The sequence below is a fragment of the Notamacropus eugenii genome, chromosome X (assembly GCF_028372415.1).
Source record: "Notamacropus eugenii isolate mMacEug1 chromosome X, mMacEug1.pri_v2, whole genome shotgun sequence".
Classification (NCBI taxonomy): Eukaryota; Metazoa; Chordata; class Mammalia; order Diprotodontia; family Macropodidae; genus Notamacropus; species Notamacropus eugenii.
The window spans coordinates 25,020,923-25,042,908 of NC_092879.1; the positions used below are offsets into that span (position 1 = coordinate 25,020,923).

Consider the following 21,986-nt stretch of genomic DNA (forward strand, 5'->3'; position numbering starts at 1 on the left):
GGAGCCGAGGAATAGAGAGAGACAGGGTAATTGGAACTCCAGTAAGAGCTTGGAAGAAATTTAGAATCCAGACTGCCGGATCTGGATGAACCCTGGAACTGGTAATATAAGAGGTAGGAGGGACTTTAGAAAACAAAAAGGGGGAGATGGACAGAGCCATAGAAAAGAAAATAGTATAAGCCAGTAGGACCTTAGTAGGTAGATGAGGGGATCTGAGGGTAATCATAGAGGAGGGAATATGAGAGCTGGGAGGGCACCTGAAACAAAGGATGTATCAGAATAGTACATGAAATGTTGCATTTCTGGTTTGGAACTGAAGAAAGAACAGCTGGAAGGTGCCATAGAACCTAGATTTTATGAACTGGAAAGGATCTTGGAACACTACATCACAGCCTTGAGAACATGGGTTATTTTATGTTCTCTGGATGACAAGGCATGAAGAGAGACAGGATAATTGGTGATGGTCTGAATTAAAGCTCAGGCCCTGAGGAGCATACAGCCAAAGGTAGAAATTTATAATCCAGTACCTTATATGGCTCTAAGAAATAAGAACAGTCCCCCAGGATAAGAGATTCTTTGTAATACACTAATCAGGTTAGACAAAAACAAATGATCATCAATTGGATTTCTTTCAGTTCCTTGATTACAAATGGTAATGACTAGAGAATCTTTATTGCTCACAATAACTTCTGAAAGACAGAGCACATTGACTGCTGAATGTCTGATCTCTGAGGGGAATGAAACTAGAGAGCTAAGGGGATGACAGCTTATATTTTCAGAGGCAGTATGGGCCATAAAACTTTCAATGTCTTCCTTGAGAACATGTTTTTCTTTGTTTTATTTTTGTTTTGTTTTATTCTCAGCTGACCAATGGATAGAGAGAGACGGGTTAGTAAAAATTCCAGTGAGATCTTGGAAGAAATTTATAATCCACACTACGGGAACTTGATGAGCTCTAGAACCATGAATATGTGAAGCAGGAAAAAATTTCAAAGACAGAAAGTGGGAGATGGACAGTGCCAGGGAATTAAAATTCAGGCCAGTGGGACATAGACTCTGGTACCTGAGGGAAGACATAGATATGAGATAGAATATGAGAGGCAATAGAGCAGAGGGAAATTAAAGGGGTAAGGAGGATGGGGACCTAGAACAGGAGATAACATCAGGAGAGCCCAGAGAATTCTGAATTTCTAGTTTGGAACTGTTCTGAGAGAACAGAGCTAGGAAGTCCTAGATTTTCAGCACTGGAATGGGCCTCAGAACTCTCAGTGGTATCTTTGAAAACATGGGTTTTTTACATTCTCAGGCTACCAAGACATTCTGAGAGACAGGTTATTTGAAACTCTAGTAACAAAGGATATTTGTGGCTTGAAATGCTACCTTTATTTCCATATAATTTATATCAGGAGAGTGGTGTTTATCTAAATTAAAACTCAGGTCCTGAACAACACACCAAAGGTATAAGTTTATGATCAAGTATCTTATGTGACTCCAAGAAGTAAAAAAATCCCACAAGAGAAGTGCTTACTTTTTGTGTTCTGATCAGGTTAGATTTCTATTAATGTTCGTGTTATTCAGAATGGATCAAGATCATTTACTCACTAACAGAAGGTTTTAAGTATAAAGTCGTATTTCAGAGGCAATATATACCATCACTTTATAGTGACAGTGCAATAAGAGAAAAATAAACCTTTAAATGCAGAGAGCACCATTAGAGGGGTCACCTTTGAACATACAGTGACAGAACCATGAAGGTCTTTAGCACACAGAAAGTCTGGACTAGGAGGTGCCATTCATGGCAGAATTTTCCAGGGAGAAGAGAGCTTAGAGAACAGACATTAGAGCTGGGAGGGCAGAAAGGCATCTTAAAAAAGACAAAATCAAACACACAAAATAATAATCAACAATTTCATTCCATGCAGATTGTTAATTCCTCAATACTGCTATTAGCAGTGACCAAGGAACATTTATTGTCTATGATAGATTTTGAAATACAGTAACTTTAACAAGAAACACATCAAATGCTAGGAGGTGTCTGAAATTTCAGAGGTAAGAGGAACAATAGGATTTAGCCAGAGTGGGCCTGAGAAGTTTTAATTTCACCCTTGGGAAGATGTGTATTTTTATGTTTTCAGAAGGCCAAGAGAGAGAGATTAATTGGAAGTCCATTAAGATCCTAGAAGGAATTTAGACTTGAAATTGTGGGATCTGGATGACCTGTAGAACCTGGAGTATGAGAGTTAGGAGGGAATGTCACAGAAAGAAATTGGGGAAAGGACAGAGAAAAGAACAAAAATAGTTTGAGCCAGTGGGACTTTACTAGGTAGACTCTGAAATATGAGAGAAGAGAATGGGAGAGATATGAGAGAAGAGAATGGGAGAGATAGGAGGGCACCTAGAAGGAAGACATCTTTCTGAGCAAGAGAACCCATGGAATGCTGAGTTTCTTGCTTGGAACTGTTCTGAAAGAACAGAGCTAGGAGGGTGCCACAGGACCTAAATTTAGCATCTTTGAGAACATGGGTTATTTTATGTTCCCAGGTCAACAAGGCATAGAGAGAGACAAGATAGTTGAAACCCTAGTAAGAAATGATATTTGTGACTTAAAATGTACCTTTATTTCCATATAATTTATATCAGGAGAGTGGTGATTGTCTGAATAAAACCTTAAGTCCTGAACAACACAGTCAAAGGTTTAAGTTATAGTCCAGTACCTTGGCTCTATGGCTCTAAAAAATAAAAACAAGTGATTGCTTGTAGTACACTAATCAGGTTAGACAAACAAACAAACAAAGGTCATCGTTTTGATTCCTTTCAGTTCCTTAGTTACTTAAGACTGCTAATGGTAACGACTAAGGGAATATTTCTTACCTACAATAACTTCTGAAGAATAGAGCATTTAAAACGGAGCACACAGAATACTGAATGTCTGATCTCTGAGGGGGATGAAATTAGATAAAAGGGGCAATAGAACTTGCATTTTCAGAGGCAGGATGGACCATAGAACTCTCATCCTTGAGATCATAGGGTTTTTTAAAAAAATTATTGTCAGCTGGCCAGCGAATACAGATAGGTTAATAGACATTCCAGTGAGATCTTGGAAGGAACTTAGAATCTAGATGGGATCTAGAACAGGGGTGGGGAACTTGCAGCCTCGAGGCCACATGTGGCCCTCTATATGGATCACATATGCACTATATGTGCAGCCCTTTGACTGAATCCAAACTTCACGGAACAAATGCCCTTAATGAAAGGATTTGTTGTGTAAAAGTTGGACTCAGTCAAAAGACCATACCCAAGGACCTAGAAGTCCACATGGGATCTTGAGGCCACAGGTCCCCTACTCCTGATCTAGAACCTGGAATATGAGAGGGAAGAAAGATTTTTGAAGACAGAAAGTGGGAGATGGACAGTGCCAGGTAACTAAAATAGTTTGAGTTAGTGGGATCTTAGTACATTAGAATGTTGAATTTGGGGTTTGGAACTAGGAGGTGACATAGAACCTAGATTTTCGAGAATTTTATGTTCTCAAGTCAACAAGACATGGAGAGAGACAAAATAATTGGAACCTTAGAAATTATATTTGTGGCTTTAAATGCTATCATTATTTCTGTAGACTATATCTCAGGAATGTAGTGATAGTGTGAATTGAAAAGCAAATATCAGACCCCACAGCTGAACATGTAAGTTTATCATGAAAGACCTTATATGTCTCTAAGAAGTAAAAACAGTCTTCCGACAAGACAAGTGATTCCTTGTAGTGCCCTGATCAGAGTGAACTTCTAATGATATACCTAATGCTATTCCAGTTATATGATATTCCTGGGCATAGATCAAGCATGTGTACTCAATTCTACAAGGTATTAAGTAAAAGAAATTCAAAGAGAGACCATTTGTGCTGCAATTTTATGACTAAGACCTATGGGCAGTGCAAAAGAGGAAAATAAACCAATAAATAGAATATCATAGGAGGGTCTGTTGGGGATTCTGCGCACATCAAAAATCTAGACTAGAAGGTACCATTCATGGGAGAATTTTCCAGAAAGAAGAGAGTACAGAATATAAGAGTACAGATTATTAGAGCTGGGAAGGCAGATCTGCACAATATTAAATAAACAAAAAATGAAAACCAAACCCAAGCAGTCATTAATTTGATTCCTTGCAGATCTTTGATTCCTTACGACTGCTATTGGGAATAAGTAGGAACTATTTTACATAATAACTTTTGAAGAAGAGAGCATTTAAAAAGGAGCACATCAAACACTGAATATCTGATCTTGTGTGGGTCTGAAATTCAAGAGCTCAGCAGATTGATAAGCCTTAGATTTTCAAAGGGAGTTTAGGCCAAAGAACTCTCCATTTCACCCTTGAGAAAACGAGTTACTTTATATTCTCAGAGCACCAGGGCATGGAGAGAAACAGATTAAATGAAAGCCTAGTAACATAGGACATTTGTGGTTTAAAATGCTATTTATCCTATATAATTTATATCAGGAGAGTGGTAGTTGTCTGAATTCAAACTCAGGTTCCAAATCACAAAGTGAAAGGTCTAAGTTTATCATCAATTATCTTCTGTGGTTCCAAATAATAAAACAATCCTTTGACAAGAGAAGTGATTCCTTGTAGTGCCCTATTAATATTTCTGTACTGAATATAAGACGTTTCAAAGAGAAACCATTTGTACTGTCACTTTATTATGAAGACCAATGGGCAATGCAATAAGGGAAAAATAAATATTGATAGAATAACAAAGAAGGGTTTGCCTTTTACAGGTAATTTGTCAGAAATCCAAGGATCGTTAGCATACAGAAAGGCTTGCTTGTGAGGTACCATTTGTTGGTAATTTTCCCAGGGAATAGAGAGCTTAGAATAAAGACTATTAAATCTGGGAGGGCAGAACCACATCATACAAAAAACAAAACCCCACAAAATGATGGTCATCAATTTCATTGTATGCAGATCCTTAATTACTCAGTTCTTCTGTTGTTAATGAGTAAGGAGTACTTACTTATAGTAAACTTTTGAATATTTAAGTGGGCATTCCTAGAATGCTGAATGCCTGATGTAAGAACAGTATGATCTTTAAGAGGAAAGAGGGGCAATAGAACTTAGATTTTCAGAGCCAGCATTGGCCTCAGAAAATTCAGTGCCATCATTGAGAAGATCATTTTTTTATGTTCTCAGTTAGCCAAGGAATAGAGAGACAGATTGAGTCTCCAGTAAGATCATAGAAAAAAAATTTAGAATCTAGACTGCAGGTTGTGAATAACCCGTAAAACTTGACATAAGAAAGGTAGGAAAGAATTTCATCAAAAGAAAATGGAAGAAGGGCAGAGCCATACAATAGAAATAGTCTGAGCCAGTGGGATCTTAGTAAATAGGCTATAAGAGCTGAGAGAAACCATCAAGAATATAATATTAGAGCTGGGAGTACGCATCATAGAATGTTGAATTTCAGGTTTGGAACTGTTCTGAAAGAACAGAGCTAGGAGGTAGATAGAGCCTAGACTTTAAGAGCTGGAAGGGACCTTAGAACACTCAATGGCATCCTTGAGAACATGAGTTATTTTATGTTCTTAGGCCGACAAAGCATGGAGAGAGAGATAGAATAGTTGAAACTTAGTAAGAAATTATATTTGTAGCTTGGAATACTACCTTTATTTCCATATAATTTTTGTGAAGAGAGTGGTGATTGTCTGAATTAAAACTTAGCTTCTGAACCCACAGAGCCCAAGGTAGAAGTTTACAATCGAATGCCTTATTTGTGTCTATAAAGCATAAAATAATCCCCCAAGACCAATGTTTCCTTATAGTGTACCAGTCAGGTTAGACTTCTCTTAATGCTCCTCACGTTGGGAATGGATGGAATGTATTTACTCACTACCATAAGGTTTTAAGTACAAGGCATTTCAAAGAGACCATTTGTGTTATCACTTTATGACTAACACAATACAAGAAAAATAAACAAATCAATTAAATGAATATCATAGGAAGGTTTGCCCTTGGATATATAGCTTCAGAGCTGTGAGAGTTCTCCTCAGCACTTAGACCAGTTAGAGAGCTGCCATCCAAGGCAGAATATTCCTGGCAGAAGAAAGCTTAGAGACTCTCAGATGTGGAGGGGCAGAACTGCACCATCTAAGGAAAAAAATTAAAAACACAAAAGATGGTCATCAATTTTATTCCATGCAGATTCTTAATTACTCAATACTGCATTTGGGATTAACTAGGTAGTATTTATTGCCTTCAGTAACTTTTGAAGAATAATACATTTAAAAGGAAGTGCAGGGAATACTGACTCGTATCATCTAGGAGGGCAAGGAATGAAATTGGAGAGGTAAGAGGGGCAATAGAACTTGACTTTTCTGAGACAGTAGAACTCTCCATGTCATCCTTGAGAAGATGGAATGTTTTTGTTGTTGTTGTTTTCAGTTGGCCAAGTAATTGAGACAGGTTAATTGAAATTCCAATTCTTAGAAGAAATTTACAATCCAGACTGTGGAATGTAGATAAGCCATAGTAACTGAATTGTGAGAGGTAGGAGGGACTTTGGAAGACAGAAAGTAGGAAGATGGACCGTACCAGGAAACCAAAATAATTTGAGCCAGTGGGAACTTAGTACATAGACTATTGGATCTGAAAGTAGACATAGATAAGAGAATATAAGATTGGCCAAGGAAGAAGGGGAGAGGTGTAGAGCAAGGGATATCTCAAAGCAACAGATCCCACTTCAATTTTGTCTTTCTACTTTAGACCTGTTCTAAAAGGACAGAACTAGGAGGTGTGATAAAACCTAGACTTTTAGAGCTAGAAGGGAACTCAGAACACTCAATAGTATCCTTGAGAACATGGCTTAATTTATGTTATCAGGTAGAAAAGTCATAGAGAGAGACAGAATGGTTTAAAGTCTTGTAAGAAGTAATATGTGACTTGAAATGCTACCGTTATTTCATATATATATATATATCACAAGAATGTTAATTATCTGCATTAAAATTAAGGTAGCAGAACACACAGCCAAATGTATACATTTATCTATAAGAGCCTTATTATGTCACTAAGAAGTAAAAGCAATTCCCAACAGGACAAGTGATTCCTTGCTGTGCCCTGATCAGGTTGGATTTCTGTAGATATTCCTGTTGAAAGGCATCAAGCATCTTTACCCACTACCATAAGGTTTTAAGTACAAGTCTTGTCAAAGAGAGAGCATTTAGTGCTATTACTTCATGAGTAAGACTAAGGCAGTGCAAAAAGAGAAAACTAAAACCATAAATGGAAAGAGTATCATAGGAGGGTTAGCCCTTAGAAGAGACCGTGTCAGAGCTATGTGGTTCCTTATCACATAAAGAGGTTTTTTGGGAGGTGTCATTCATGAGAGAATTTTCCAGATAGAAGACAACTTAGACTATTAGAGCTGGCAGTGCAGAGCTGCACAATGGAAAAATGGCAAAATGAAACAAAAACAAATGGTAATCAGTTTTCTTTGCAGATCCTTGATTGCATAAGGCTGCTATTGGTAATGACTAGGGAGTGTTTGCACACAGTATCTTTTGAAGTGCAGTGCCTTTAAAAGGGAGCACCTGGAATGCTGAATGTCTGATCTTAGAGGGATGTGAAGTTAGGGAAGTAAGAGGAACTATAGAACTTGGATTTTCAGAGGCATTGTGGACCATAGACTTCTCCATTTCCTCCTGGAGAAGATGGGCTGTTTTATGTTCTCAAGGCACCAGAGCCTAGAGACAGACAAGTTAAATGAAACCTTGGTAGCAAAGGATATTTGTAGCTTGAAATGCTACCTTTGGTCCCATACAATTTATATCAGCAGAATGGCAATTGTCTGCAGTGAAACCCAGATCCTGGACTACAGAGCCAAAGGTGTAAGTTTATCATCAAGGGATTTATATGGCCCCAAGTAATAAAAACAATCCCCCAACAAGGCATGTGATTCCTTGTAGTGCCCTGATCAGGTAAAACTGCTATTTATAGTCCTGTTATTGGGAATGGCCAGAGATGTGATACCAAAAGGTAGTTAAGTCCAAGACATTTCAAAGAGTGAGCATTTTTGCTGTCACTTTACAACTAAGGCCTATGGGTAGTTCAATAAGACAAAAATAAACAATCAATAAATTGATAGAATATCATAGGGAAGGTCTGCCCTTAGAAGATAATATGTAATAGATATGAATGTCCTTAGCACAAAGAAAGCCTTGACTGCCATTCAAGGGAGAACATTCTAGGGAGAATTTTATAGGCATGAGAAAGCTTAGAGTATTATAGATGGGAAGCCAAAAGTGCACAATATAAAAAGAGAAAAGAGGTTATCAATTAGATTCTTTTCAGTTTCTTTAGTTACTAGGGAGTGTTTATGGCCTACAATAATTGTGAAGTTGTTGTTCAGTTGTTTCAATTGTGTCTGACTCTTCATGACCCCATTTGAGGTTTTCTTAGCAAAGATATTGGAGTGGTTTGTCATTTCCTTCTGCACCTCATTTTACAGATTGAGAAACTGAGGCAAACAGGGCTAAGTGACTTGCGCAGGGTCATATAGCTAGTAAGTGTCCGAGGCTGGATTTGAACTTAGGAAGATGAATTTTGCTGACTCCAGGCCTGGCGCTCTATCCACTGCAGTGCCTAGTATCTTTAAAGGGAGCACATAGATCGATAAATATCTGACATAAGAGAGGTCAGAAATTAGAGAATTAGAAATCAGAGGGACAATAGAATTTAGATTTTCAGAACTAACATGAGACCTTAAAAATCTCAGTGTCATCTCTTTGAGACAGTGAGGTTTTTGTTTTGTTTGTTTTCCAGGAGTCAAGGAATATAGTGAAACAGATTAATTAAAACTCCATTAAGATCAAATTTAGTAACTAGACTACAGGTTCTGGGTGAGCCTTAGAACCTCGACTATGAGAGATAGGAGAGAGTTTCAAAGAAAGAAAGCAGGAGAAGAAGAGAGTCATAAAATGAGATTTGTCTGAGCTAGTGGGGCCTCAGTATATAAACTATAGGATGTGAAAGAAGCCATAGAGAAGGGAATGTTAGGTCTGGGAGGGCACCTAGAAGAGGGGATATCAGAGCACTAGGAGACATCAAATGTTGAATTTCTGGTTTGGAATAGAACTAAGTGCTATAGAACCAGGACTTTCAGAGTTGGAAAGGTCCTATGAATTCTCAGTGGCATCCTTGAGAATATGGGTTATTTTATGTTCTTAAGCTGATAAGGCATGGAGAGCGACAGAATAGTTGAAACCTTCATAAAAATTGTATTTGTGACTTGAAATGCTACCTTTATTTCCATATAGTTTATATCAGGAGAGTGGTGATTAAATTAAAACTTAGCTCCTGAACCACAGAACCCAAGGTAAAAGTTTATATATATACCTTATTGGTGTCTATAAAGTATAAACAGTCCCCCAAAACAAGTGTATCCTAACTGATCAGGTTAGACTTCTATGGAATGGATGGATAGTATTTACTCACTACCATAACAGTTAAGTATAGATATTTCAAAGAGAAACCATTTGTGCTGTCACTTTACTACTAAGACCTAAGGGCCATGCAAGAAGAGAAAAATAAACAAGTTAACACATCAACAGAATATCATAGGAATGTTTGCCTTTAGAAGACTATGTGTCAGCGTTATTACTCAGTACTATGATTGCTTATAGCTTACAATAAAATTTGAAGGACAGTGCCTTTAAGTGGTACCACATCAAATGCTGAGTATGTGATATTTATGGGGTCTGAATGAAATTAGAGAGGTAAAAGGCAAGAGAACTTGCATTTTCAGAGGCAGTATGGGCTATAGAACTCCCAGTGTCTTCCTTGAGAACATGAGATCGGTTTATTGTTTTGTTTTTGTTTGGTTTGTTTTGTTCTCAGCTGTCCAAGGGGGGAGAGAGAGAGACAGATAGACAGACAGACAGACAAGACAGATTAATAGACAAGATCTCAATAGAGATCTTGGAAGAAATCTAGAATCCAGATTGTGGGATCTGGATGAGCCCTAGCACCTGGAATGTGAGAGGAAAGAAGTACTTTTGAGGATAGAAAATGTGAGATGCTGCCATTATTTCCATATTTATATCAAGAAAATGGAGATTGTCTGAATTAAAATTCAGGTCCCAAACCACACAACTAAAGGTATATGTTTATAATAGAGTACCTTATTTGTCGCTAAGAATTACAACATTCCTCCAAGAAAAGTGCTTCCTTGTAGTATCTTGAACAGGTTGGATTTCTTTTAATTTTTTCTCAATTACATGTAATTTTTTTAAACATTTCTCTTTTAAAGTTTTTAGTTCCAAATTCTGCCTCCTTCCATCCTTCCTGAGAAGACAAGCAATTTGACATAGATTATACGTGTAAAATCATGAAAAACATATTTCCATATTATCCATGTTGCAAAAAAAAACACAGACCAAAAATAAGGACAAAGAAAAAGGGAAAGTTAAAAAAAAGTATGCTTCGATCTATGCTTCGATCTTCATTCAAACTCTATCAGTTCTTTCTCTGGAGATCGATAACATTTTTCATCATACATCCTTTGGAACTGTCTTTAATCATTGTGAGGCTCAGAATTGCTAAGTCATTCACAGTTGATCATCATAGAGTGTTGCTGTGATGTTCTCATTGTTCTTCTCACTTCACTTTGCATGTTTTTTCTGCATGTCTTTGCAGGTTTTTCTGAAACCATCTTGCTTGTCATTTCTTATAGAACAATAGTATTCCATCACAATCATACCATAGTTTGTTCAGCCATTCCCTGATTGATGGGCATCTTCTCAATTTCAATTCCTTGCCATCACAGAAAGACGTTTTTCCTTTTTCCTTTATCTCTTCTGGATACCAACCTAGTAGTGGTATTGCTGGGTCAAATGGTATGCATAATTTTATAGTTCTTTGGGCGTAGTTCCAAATTGCTCTCCAGAATGCTTGGACTAGTTCACAACTTCACCAACAATGCATTGGTGTCCCAATTTTTCCATATCCCCTGTAACATTTGTCATTTTTCTTTTCTGTCATAGTAGCCCATCTGATAGATGTGAGGTGTTACCTCAGAGTTGTTTTTATTTGCATTTCTCTAGTCAGTAGTGATTTGGAATATTTTTTCATATGACTATATAGAAAGCAGTGATTTCTTCTTCTGAAAACTGCCTATTCATTTCCTTTGACCATTTATCAATTGGGAAATGATGTGTATTCTTATAAATTTGACTCAGTTCTCAGTGTGTTTGAGAAATGAAACTTTTATCAGAGAAACCTGCTGTGAAATTTTTCCCAGTTTCTGCTTCCCTTCTAATCTTGCCTGCATTGGTTTTGTTTATGTAAAACCTTTCTAATTTAATGTAATCAAAATTATCTTCTTTTCATCCTGTAATGCTCTCTGTTTTTTGTTTGGTCATAAATTTTTTTCCCTTATTTATAGATCTGACAGGTATAATTTTCCATGCTCCCCTAATTTGCTTATTATATCACCCTTTTTGTCTAAATCATGTACTCATTTTGACCCTATCTCACCATACAGTCTGTATAGTTTCTGACAAACTTCTTTCCAGTTTTCCTAGCAATTTTTGTTAAATAGTGAATTCTTGTCCCAGAAGCTGGGTTCTTTGAGTTTATCAAACACTAGATTACTGTGGTAATGTATTACTGTGTACCTAATCTATTTTGCTGATCCACTACTCTTGTTTCTTAGCTACTATCAGATAATTTTAATGATTACCACTTTGTAATACAGTTTGAGATCTGATATACTAAGCCACCTTCCTTCACATTTTTAATTGATTTCCTTGATATTCTTGACCTTTTGTTCTTCCAGATGAATTTTGTTATGATTTTTTCCAGCTCTATAAAATAATTTTTGGTGATTTGATAAGACACTGAATTAGTAAATTAGTTTAGGTAGAACTGTCATTTTTATTATGTTGACTTGACTTACTCATGAGCAATTAATATTTTTCCAGTTGTGTATATCTGACTTTATTTGTGTGAAAAGTGTTTTATAATTGTGTTCATATAGTTTCTGAGTTTGTCTTAGCAAGTAAACTAACACGTATTTTGTATTGTCTGTAATTATTTTAAATAATGGAAATTCTCTTTCTATCTCTTCCTTCTGGACTTTGTTGGTTTTATATGTAATATTTAATTGCTAATTATTTATGGTTTGTAGTAAGTCCTACAACTTTTTTGAAGTTGTTAATTATTTCAACAAGTTTTTTAGTTGATTCTCTAGGATTCTCTAAGTGTACCATCATGTTGTCTACAAAGTGTGATCATTTTGTTTCCTCATTACCTGTTCTAATTCTTTCAATTTTTTTCTTGTCTTATTGCTATAACTGATGATAATGAGCATCCTTGCTTCACCCGTGATCTTATTGGGAAGGTTTCTAGCTAATCTTCATTATAGATAATGCTTGCTGATGGTTTTAGATAGATACTACTCATCATTTTAAGGAAAGTTCCATTTATTCCTATGCTTTCTAGTGTTTTAATGGGAATAAGTATTGTATTTTGTCAAAAGCTTTTTTTTTTTTGCTTCTGTTGAGATAATCATGTAACTTTTGTTAGTTTTGTTATTGATATGATCAGTTATGCTGATAGTTTTCCTAATCTTGAACCATCCCAGCATTCCTGGTATAAATCCCACCTGGTCATAATGTGTGATCTTTTTGACATATTGCTATAATCTCCTTGCAAGTATTTTATTTAAAAATTTTGCATCAGTATTCATTAGGGAAATTTGTCTATGGTTTTCTTTCTCTGTTTTTGCTCTTCCTAGTTTAGGTATCAGCCCATGTTTGTGTAAAAAAGAATGTGGCAGGACTCCTTCTTTGCTTGTTTTACCAAATAGGCTATAGAGTATTGGAAGTAATTGTTCTTTAAATGTTTCTAGAATTCACTTGTGAATCCATCTCATCCTGGAGGTTTTTCTTAAGGAGATCATTGATGGCTTGTTCAATTTCTTTTTTCTGAGAGAGAGCATTAAATATTAAGTATTCTACTTTCTCTTTTCTTACTCTGGGCAATTTATATTTTTGCAAATATTCATCTATTTCACTTAGATTGCTAGAAGTATTGGCATGTAATTGGGCAAAATAGTTCCTAATAATTGCTTTAATTTCCTTTTCATTGGTAGTCCTTTTCATTTTTGATACTAGTCATTTGGTTTTCTTCTTTCTTATTTTTAATCAAATTAGCAAATAGTTTATCTATTTTGTGGATTTTTCCTAAATCCAGCTCCTAGTTTTATTAGTTCAATGTTTTTCTTACATTCAATTTTATTAATCTCTCCTTTGATTTTTTTCAGGATTTACAATTTGATGTTTAATTAAAGATTTCTAAGTTATTTTTTCTAGGGTTTCTTTTTTAATTGTATGCCCAGTCAGGTTAGATTTCTAATGATATGCCTGTTTTTGGAATGGATCCAGATTATTTACTCCCTACCATAAGTTTCTAAGTATATGAAGCATTTCAAAGAGTGGTCATTTGGGCTGTCACTTTAAGACTAAGAACTATGGGCAGTGCCACAAGAGAAAAATTAAGCAAATAAGTGGTTAGAATATCATAGTCAAGTGTCCCTTAGAAGAGAATGTGTCAGAGCTATGAGGGTCCTTAGCACATAGAAAGGTTTGGTTGGAAGGTTCAATTCATGGGAGAGTTTTCCAGGTAGAAAAGAGCTTCGAGTACAGAATATTAGAGCTGAGAAGGCAGAACTGCATGATATAAAAAGAACAAAAAAGAAAGAGGTCATCAGTTTGACTTTTGCAGATCCTTGATTACTTCTTTTGGTAATCACTAGGGAGCATATATTGCCAGCAACTTTTCAAAGAGAATACCTAGGATGCTGAATGTCTGATCTTGAAAGGGTCTGAAATTAGAGAGTTGGGGGAAGGGCAATAGAACTTCGATTTTCACAGGCACCCTCCATGTTTGACACTTGAGAAGATGGGCCAAAGGTATACATTTCCTAGTTATGGCCTTGTATTCTCAGGGTATCAGGACATAGAGAAAGACAGGTTGCATGAAACCCTACTAACAAAAGATATTTGTAGCTTGAAATGTTACCTGTATTTCTATCAAGAGAGTGGTTATTGTCTGAACTAAAGCTCAGATCCCAGATCACATGGCCAAAGTTATAAGTTTGTCATTAAGATTTTATACAGCTCCAAGTAACAATCTGCCAACAAAATACATGATTCCTTTTGGTGTCCTTATTGGTTAAGGCTGCTGTGGATATTCCTGTAATTGGGAATGGATGGAGAATATTGACTCACTACTATAAAGTACTAAGTATAAAGCATTTCAAAAAGAGACCATTTGTACTGTCCCTTTAGAACTAAGATCTATGGGCAGTGCAGTAAAAAAATAATAAGCCACTAAATGGATATAATATCATAGAAGAACAGGTAGTATCAGAGCTAGGAGGAGCCTTAGCACATAGAAAATCTTGACTGGGAGGTGCCATTCAAGGGACAATATTCTAGGTAATAATGAGTTTAGAGTACAGACTATTAGAGCTCAGAAGAAAGAAATGCAAAATAATGAAAAAGAAAAGAAAAAAGGTCATTAATTTGATTTCTTGCTGACCCCTAATTACTCAATATTGCTAATTACAGGCAATGACTATGAGTATTTATTGCCTCTAATAGTTTCTGAAGAACAGTACACTTAAAAGGGAGCACACAGAATGCTGAATGTTCAATCTCAGAGGGAAATAAATTAGAGAGATAATAAGGATGATACTACTTAGATTTTCAGAGGCAGTATGGGGCATAGAACTCTCCATTTCATCTTTGAGAAGAAGAGTTGTTTTATGTTTTCAGGGCCCCAGGGCACAGAGATAGGTTATATGAAACTCTCATAACAATGGATGTTTTTGACCTGAAATTCTACCCTTATTTCCATACAATTTCCGTATAATTTATATAAGGAGAGTGGTGGTTGTCTGAATTAAAATTCAGGTCACAGACCACAGAGTGAAAGGTATAAGTTTAACATCTTGGGCCTTATATAACTCCTGGAATTAAAAAAAAAAATTCCCTTGACAAGACAAACAGTTCCTTGTTTCCCTAAGAAGGGAAGGTTGGTGCTACTATTCCTATTATTGGGAATGGATAGAGAATATTTATTGCCAACAATAGCTTTTGAAGAACGGTGAATTTGAAAGGGTACATTACTAAATGTCTGCTGTAAGAGGGGTAACAGAATTTAGTTTTTCAGAGCTACAGAAATTACAGTGTCATCCTTGGGAAGACAGGTTTTATTTTTATGTTCTTAGAGACAGAGAGAAAGAGACTCCAGAAATTTAGAGTGTAGACTGCAGGATCTAGATGAGAACTGGAACCTGGAATAAGAGAGGTAGGAAGAAATTTCAGCAAAAAGAACGTGGGAGGACAGAGCTATAGAACAAAATTGTCTGAGTCAGTGGGACTTAGTACGTACACTGTTGGACCTGAGAGTAGCTTTAGAGAAGTGAATGTGAGTGCTGGGAAGGTTCCTAGAACACAGGCTGATATCAGAGCAGGAGAGCCCGTAGAGTATAGAATTTCTGTTTTGAAACTGTCCTGAAAGAACTGAGCTAGCATATTCAATAGAACCAAGATTTTCAGAGCTAGAAGGGGCCTTAGAATTCTCATTGGCATTCTTTAGAACTTTTTTTGAATGTTCCCAGTTTGACAACACATGGAGAGAAACAGGTTAATTGAAACCCTAGTAAGAAAGAAATGATACTTGTTTGAAATGCTACCATTATTTCCACATAATACATACATACATCCATATACACACACACACACGCACACATATGGAGAGTGTGATTGTCTTGAGTTAAAACTGAGATGTCAGACCTCACAGCCAGACGATTAAGTTTGATGTTGAGGGTTTTATGTGTCTTCATAAAATAAAAACAATCCCCCATCAAGACAAGTGATCCCTTGTTGGTTCCCTTATCATGTTAGATTTCATTCATATTCCTCTTAATCTGAATGTATCCAGAATATTTACTCACTCCCATAAGGTTTAAAACAAGACATCTCATGGAGAGATCACTTTATGACTAAGATATATGGGCATTTCAGTAAGAAAAAAAAATAAACCAATAAATGGATAGCATATCATAGATACTTGCCTTTAGAACATATAGTGTCAGACCTATGAGGATCCTTAGCACATAGAAAGTCTTTTGCCTCCAAAAACTTTTGAAGAATAATCTTTAAAGGAAGCCCACCGAATGCTATCTGATGAATAATGCTCTCAAATTAGAGAAGTCACAGGGGCGTAGAGCTTAAATTTTCATTGAGAAGGTAAGGGTTTTATGTTAACGGGTAGCCAAGAAATAGCAAAAGACAAATTAACTGAAATTCAGTTAAGGTCTAAAAGAAATCTGAAATCTAAATTTTCTGATCTGGATGAGCTCTAGAACCTGAAATATAAGATATAGGAAAGAGTTTTCAAGACAGAAAGCAGAAGAAAGACTTAGAGACTAAAAAACCATAGTATGAGCTTGTAGGACCTTAGTACTTATTAGACAATGGGGCTTGAGAGCAGCCATAAGGAAGAGAATGTGACATCTGGGTGGCCATCCAGGACAAGGGATATCAGACAAGGAAAGCTCATTGAATGGTAAAATTCTGGTTTGGAAATGTTCTGAAAGAATAGAGGTAGGAGATGTTATAGAATCTAGATTTTCGGAGCTAGAATGCGTAGAAATCTCAATAGCATTCTTGAGAACATGGTTTTCTTTATATTCTCAGGCCATCAAGGCATGAAGACAGGATAATTGAAACCCTAGTAACAAAGGATAGTTGTGGCTCAAAATGCTGCCTTTATAACCATATATGGAATTTATATGAGGAGAGAGGTGATTGTCTGACTTAAAACCCAGGGTCCAAACCACCAGCCAAAGGTGTAAGTTTATAATCAATTATCTTATAGGCTTGAACAAGTAAAAACAACCCCACTCCAAAAGGTGATTCCTTATAGAACACTGATCAGGTAAGATTGCTATTGCTGTTCTCCTTATCGGGAATGGGTAGAGAGCATTTACTCCCTGCTATCATATTTTAAGTACAAGTCATGTCAAAGAAAGGCTGTTTGTGCTGTCACTTTACAATTAAGACTTACAGGCAGTGCAAAATGTGAAAATTAAACAAAGCACAAAATGAATAAGATATCATAGGAGAATCTGCTCTTAGAAGAGAACGTGTCAGAGCCATGAGGGTCCTTAGCACATAAAAAGGCCTGCTTGGGAGGCACAATTCATGGGAGAATTTTCCTAGGAGAAGAGAGCTTTGAGTACAAAATATTAGGTGGAAGGGGGCAGGGGCTGGGGTGTAGAACTGCACATTATTTAAAAAGAAAAACAAGAAAAAGGTCGTTAATTTGATTCTTTGCAGACCCTCAATTACTGAAGACTGCTACTAATAATGACTAGCAGTATTTATTTCCCACAGTAACTTTTAAAGAACAGTATATTTAAAAGGGAACCCATAGACTGCTCATTGTCTGATCTTGGAGGAGTCTAAGATTAGAGACAAGAAAGGAGCGATAGAACTTGGATTGTTAGTGGCATTGTGGGCCATAGAACTCTCCATGTTATCCTTCAAATGATGGGCTATTTTATGTTTTCAGGGCACCAGGGCAGGGAGATAGATTACATGAAACCCTAGTAACACAGGATATTCCTGTCTTGAACTGCTACTTTTATTTCCACAAAATTTATATCAGGAATATGGTAGTTGCCTGAATTAAAACAAAGGTCTTTGACAAAAGAGGCAAAGGTATACATTTCTCACTGAGGACCTTATATGGCTCCAAGTAATAAAAACAATCTCCCAACGAGACACATAATTACTTGCAGTTCCCTGACCACTGTTATTAATATCCCCATTATTGGGAATGGGAGTGAGTACTGACTCACTATCATTTGGTATTAAGTAAGGAATTTCAAAGAGAGACTATTTGAGCTGTGATTTTACTACTAAGACCTATGGGCAATGAATTAAGAGAAAAATAAACTAATAAATGAATAGGAGAGTCACTCCTTAGGAAAAATGTGTTAGAGTTCTGAAGGCCCTTAGTACATGGAAAGCCTTGACTGGGAGGTGCCCTTGATGGCAGAATTTTCCAGGGAGAAGAGAATTTCGAGTACAGACTATAACTGCATCATATAAACATAGGAAAAAATATGGTCATCAATTTGATTCCTTTCAGTTCCTTGATTACTTAAGACTGCTAATGGTTTTGACTAGGGAATATTTATTGCCTACAATAATTTCTGAAGAACAATACATTTAAAAGTTAGCACATAGAATAATCAGAAGCAAACACTATTGTGGGAGGACAGGTCAAGGGAGAGAATGGAATAAATGAAGAGCAGGATAGGACACAGGGAAATGTGGCTAGTCTTTTTAAACATAACTGTTATGGAAGTAGTTTGCATTGTTACACGTGTGACCTATATTGAATTGCTTGTTTTCTCAATGAGGGTAAGTGGGGAGGGAGGGAGAGAATATGGAACTCAAAGCTTTAAGAATGAATGTTAAAAATTGTTTTAGCATGCAACTGGAAATGAAGCCATACAGGCAATGGAGTATAGAAATCTATTTTACCCTACAGGAAAATAGAAGGGAAGGGGGATGGGTGAAGCGTAGGTAATAGAAGGAAGGACAGACTGGAGGAAAGAGTGAGTGGGGTACATGCTGTCCTGGGATGGGGAATGGGGGGAGAGATGGGGAGAAAATTTTGAATTCAAATTCTTGTGGAAGTGAATGTTAAGAACTGAAAAATAAATAAATTATATATTGAAAAAATAATAAAAATAAAAAATAAAAAAATAAAAGTTAGCACATATAATTCTGGAAGTCTGATAAAAGAAGAGTCTTAAATTAGAGAGGTAGGAGGGACAATTGAACTTATGAGAGTCAACATAGGCCATGGAAATCTCATTGTCATCCTTGAGAAATAGAGAGGCAGACTAATTGAAACTCCATTAAGGTCATGGAAGAGATGTAAAATCTAGCCTGCAGGATCTAGATAACCTGTAGAAGGGAATTGCACAGAAAGAGGGAGGACAAATCCATAGAACAAAAATAGTCTGAGCTAATGGGACTATGTTTATAGACCAGGGGACCTTAGAGTAACAATACAGAAGAGAATGTGAGAGCTGGGAGATCAGCTAAAACAAGAGATATCAGAGCAGGAGAGCCCATAGAATGTTGGATTTCTGGTTTGGAAATTCAGAAAGACCAGATCTAAGAAGTGAGATAGAACCTTGATTTTCAGTGCTCCAAGGGACCTTACTATACTCAATAGCATCCTTGAGAACCTGGGTTTTTCAGTGTTCTCAGAGCACCAAGGTATGGTTAATTGAAACCCTATTAAAGAAAAATAACTTGAAAGGCCATCTTTATTTCCACATAATTTATATGAGGAGAATAGTGATTGCTTGCATTAAAACTCAGGTTGCAGAACAGAAAATCACATATAAGTTTACTATCTAGTTCCTTATACAGCTCTGAGAATTAAAAACAATCCCTTGACAAGATTAGTCATACCTCATAGTGCCCTGATCAGATAATACTACTGTTTTTATTCCTGCAATTGGGAATGTTTGGAGAGTATTTACTCACTACCGTAAGGATTAAGTGCATTTCAAAGAGAGACTATTTGTGCTATCACTTTATGACTAAGCCCCATGAGCAGTGCAGTAAGAGAAAAATTTAAAGAAAGATAAATGGATAGAATATCATAGGACGCAGAATGTCAAGGATGACATTCCTTAGCACAAGGAAAGACTTGCTTGGGAGCCAAGGAGAAGAGAGAGGTTAAATAAAACTCCAGTTAGAGCTGGACAAAATTTAGAGAGCTGATTACTGGATCTGGATTAGCCCTAATCCTGGAATATCAGACATTTGGAGAGACTTTGGAAGAGAAAAGTTGGGATATGGACAGAACCAAGGGATAAAAAAATAGCTGGAGTCAGGGACATAAGTATATAGAACATGGGTCATGAGAATAACCAGAGAGGAGAAAATTTGAGAGCTTGGAAGATGCCAAGAACAAGGGATGTCAGAGGAGGGGAGCACATAGAATGTGAAATTTCTGGTATAAGAGGGTTCCAAAAGCACAGAGCTCTGAGGTACTATAGAATCTGTATAGATTTGGTTTATGCTCGCAGGACACCAAGGCATGTAAAGATATAGGTTAATTGAAACCCTAGAATGAAAGAATATTTGTGGTTTGAAACGTTACCGTATTTTCCAAATAATTTATATCAGGAGAGTGGTGATTATCTGAATTAAAACTCAGAACCCCATTCACACCGCCAAGGGTTTAAGTTAATAATAAACCTTATATGGCTCCAAGACAAGTGATTCTTTGTAGTGAAATGCTGATCAGGTTAGTCTTCTGTTGATATTCCTGTTATTCAGAAAACATCCAGAGTATTTATTCACTATCATAGTGTTTTAAGTACAAGTCATTTCAAAGAGAAGCCATTTCTACTGTCATTTTATGACTAAGACTTATATGGGCAGTTAGAAAAACCAATAAATGGATAGAATATCAGAGGTGCATTTATATTTAGAAGTCAATGTATCAGAGCTATAAGATTCCTTAGCACACAGAAAGGCTTGGTTGGGAGATGCCATCCATTAGAAAACTTTCCAAATAGAAGAGAGCTTAAAGTACAGAGTCTTAGAGCTAGGAGGGCAGAACAACACAGTATTAAAAAGAACAACAAAATGATCATAGATTTGATTCCTTGCTGATCCTTGATTACTCAGTACTGCTATTGGTAATGACTAGGGAGTCTTTATTGCCTGGAATATCTTTTGAAGTTCAGTGCATTTAAAATGGAGCACCTGGAATGCTGAATGTCTGATCTGCTAGGGGTGTGAAATTAGAGAGGGGAGAGGAGGAAGGATAGAACTTGAATTTTCAGAGGCACTGTGAGCCTCTGAACACTCCATATCATCCTTGGTAAAATGAGTTACTTTCTGTTTGAACATCAACAAGACATGGAGAGAGGCAAGTTTAATTGAAGCCTTAGTAAGAAATTATATTTGTGGCTTGAAATGCCATCATTCTTTCCATACGGTACGTATCAGGAGAGTGGGATTGTCTGAATTACAGTTCAGGTACAAGACCACACAACCAAAAATCTAAGTTTGTCATTGAGAGCCTTGTGATTCCTTGTCCTGATCCTGTCCAGCCCTGATCAGGTTACACTTCTGTTGATATTCCTGTTATTCATAATGGAGCAAGATATTGACTCACTAACATACAGTGTTAAGTACAAAATATTTCAGAGAGAGACCATTTGTACTGTCGCTTTATAACAAAGACCCATGGGCAGTGCAATAAGAGATAAAGAAACAGAAGAATGAACAATCATTGGAGGGTCTGCCATTAGAACATGTAGTATCTGTTCTTAGCACATAGAAAAACTTGGCTGTCATTCAAGGAAGAATTCTCCAGGTACAAGAGCTTAAAAACCATTAGAGTTGGCAGGGCAGAACTGGATAATAGAAAAATTTTAAAGCCTCCCCTCCCCCCATGAAATGGTCATCAATTTGCTTCCTTTCAGTTCCTTAATTACTTAAGACTGATATTATTTATCAAGGAGTATAATAACTTTTGAAGAACGGTGTCTTTAAAAAGCAGCACATTGAATAAAATTTAGAATCTAGACTTCTGAATCTAGATGAGCCTTAGAGAGGTAGGAAGGAGTTTCAAAGACAGAAAGTGGGAAAAAGACATAGATACCAGAGCAAAGAGATACCAGAGCAAAGGAGCACATAGAAAGTAGAATGTCTGGGGTAGAAGAGTGTGAAAAGGACAGAGCTAACATGATAGAACCTTTATTTGTTGTTCAGTTGCTTCTTTTGTGTCTGACTCTGAAACCCCATTTGGGGTTTTCTTGGTAGAGATATTGAAGTGGTTTGCCATTTTCTACTCCAGTTCATTTTATAGATGAGGAA

General features: G+C 36.6%; 1 long non-coding RNA gene across 16 annotated transcripts in view; it reads left to right on the top strand.

Annotated features, from left to right (window-relative positions):
* LOC140515336 (uncharacterized) overlaps window positions 1-21,986 on the top strand; it is a 167,882-nt gene that overhangs the window by 103,176 nt on the left and 42,720 nt on the right. For 10 of the 16 annotated variants that reach the window (XR_011970951.1, XR_011970952.1, XR_011970953.1 and 7 more), the window contains one exon: window positions 1-21,986. This exon is cut by the window's right edge. The exons of 4 other annotated variants lie outside the window; for them this stretch is intronic. This is a non-coding gene — a long non-coding RNA (uncharacterized lncRNA). 2 more of the 16 variants (XR_011970956.1, XR_011970961.1) reach the window with 2 other exon arrangements.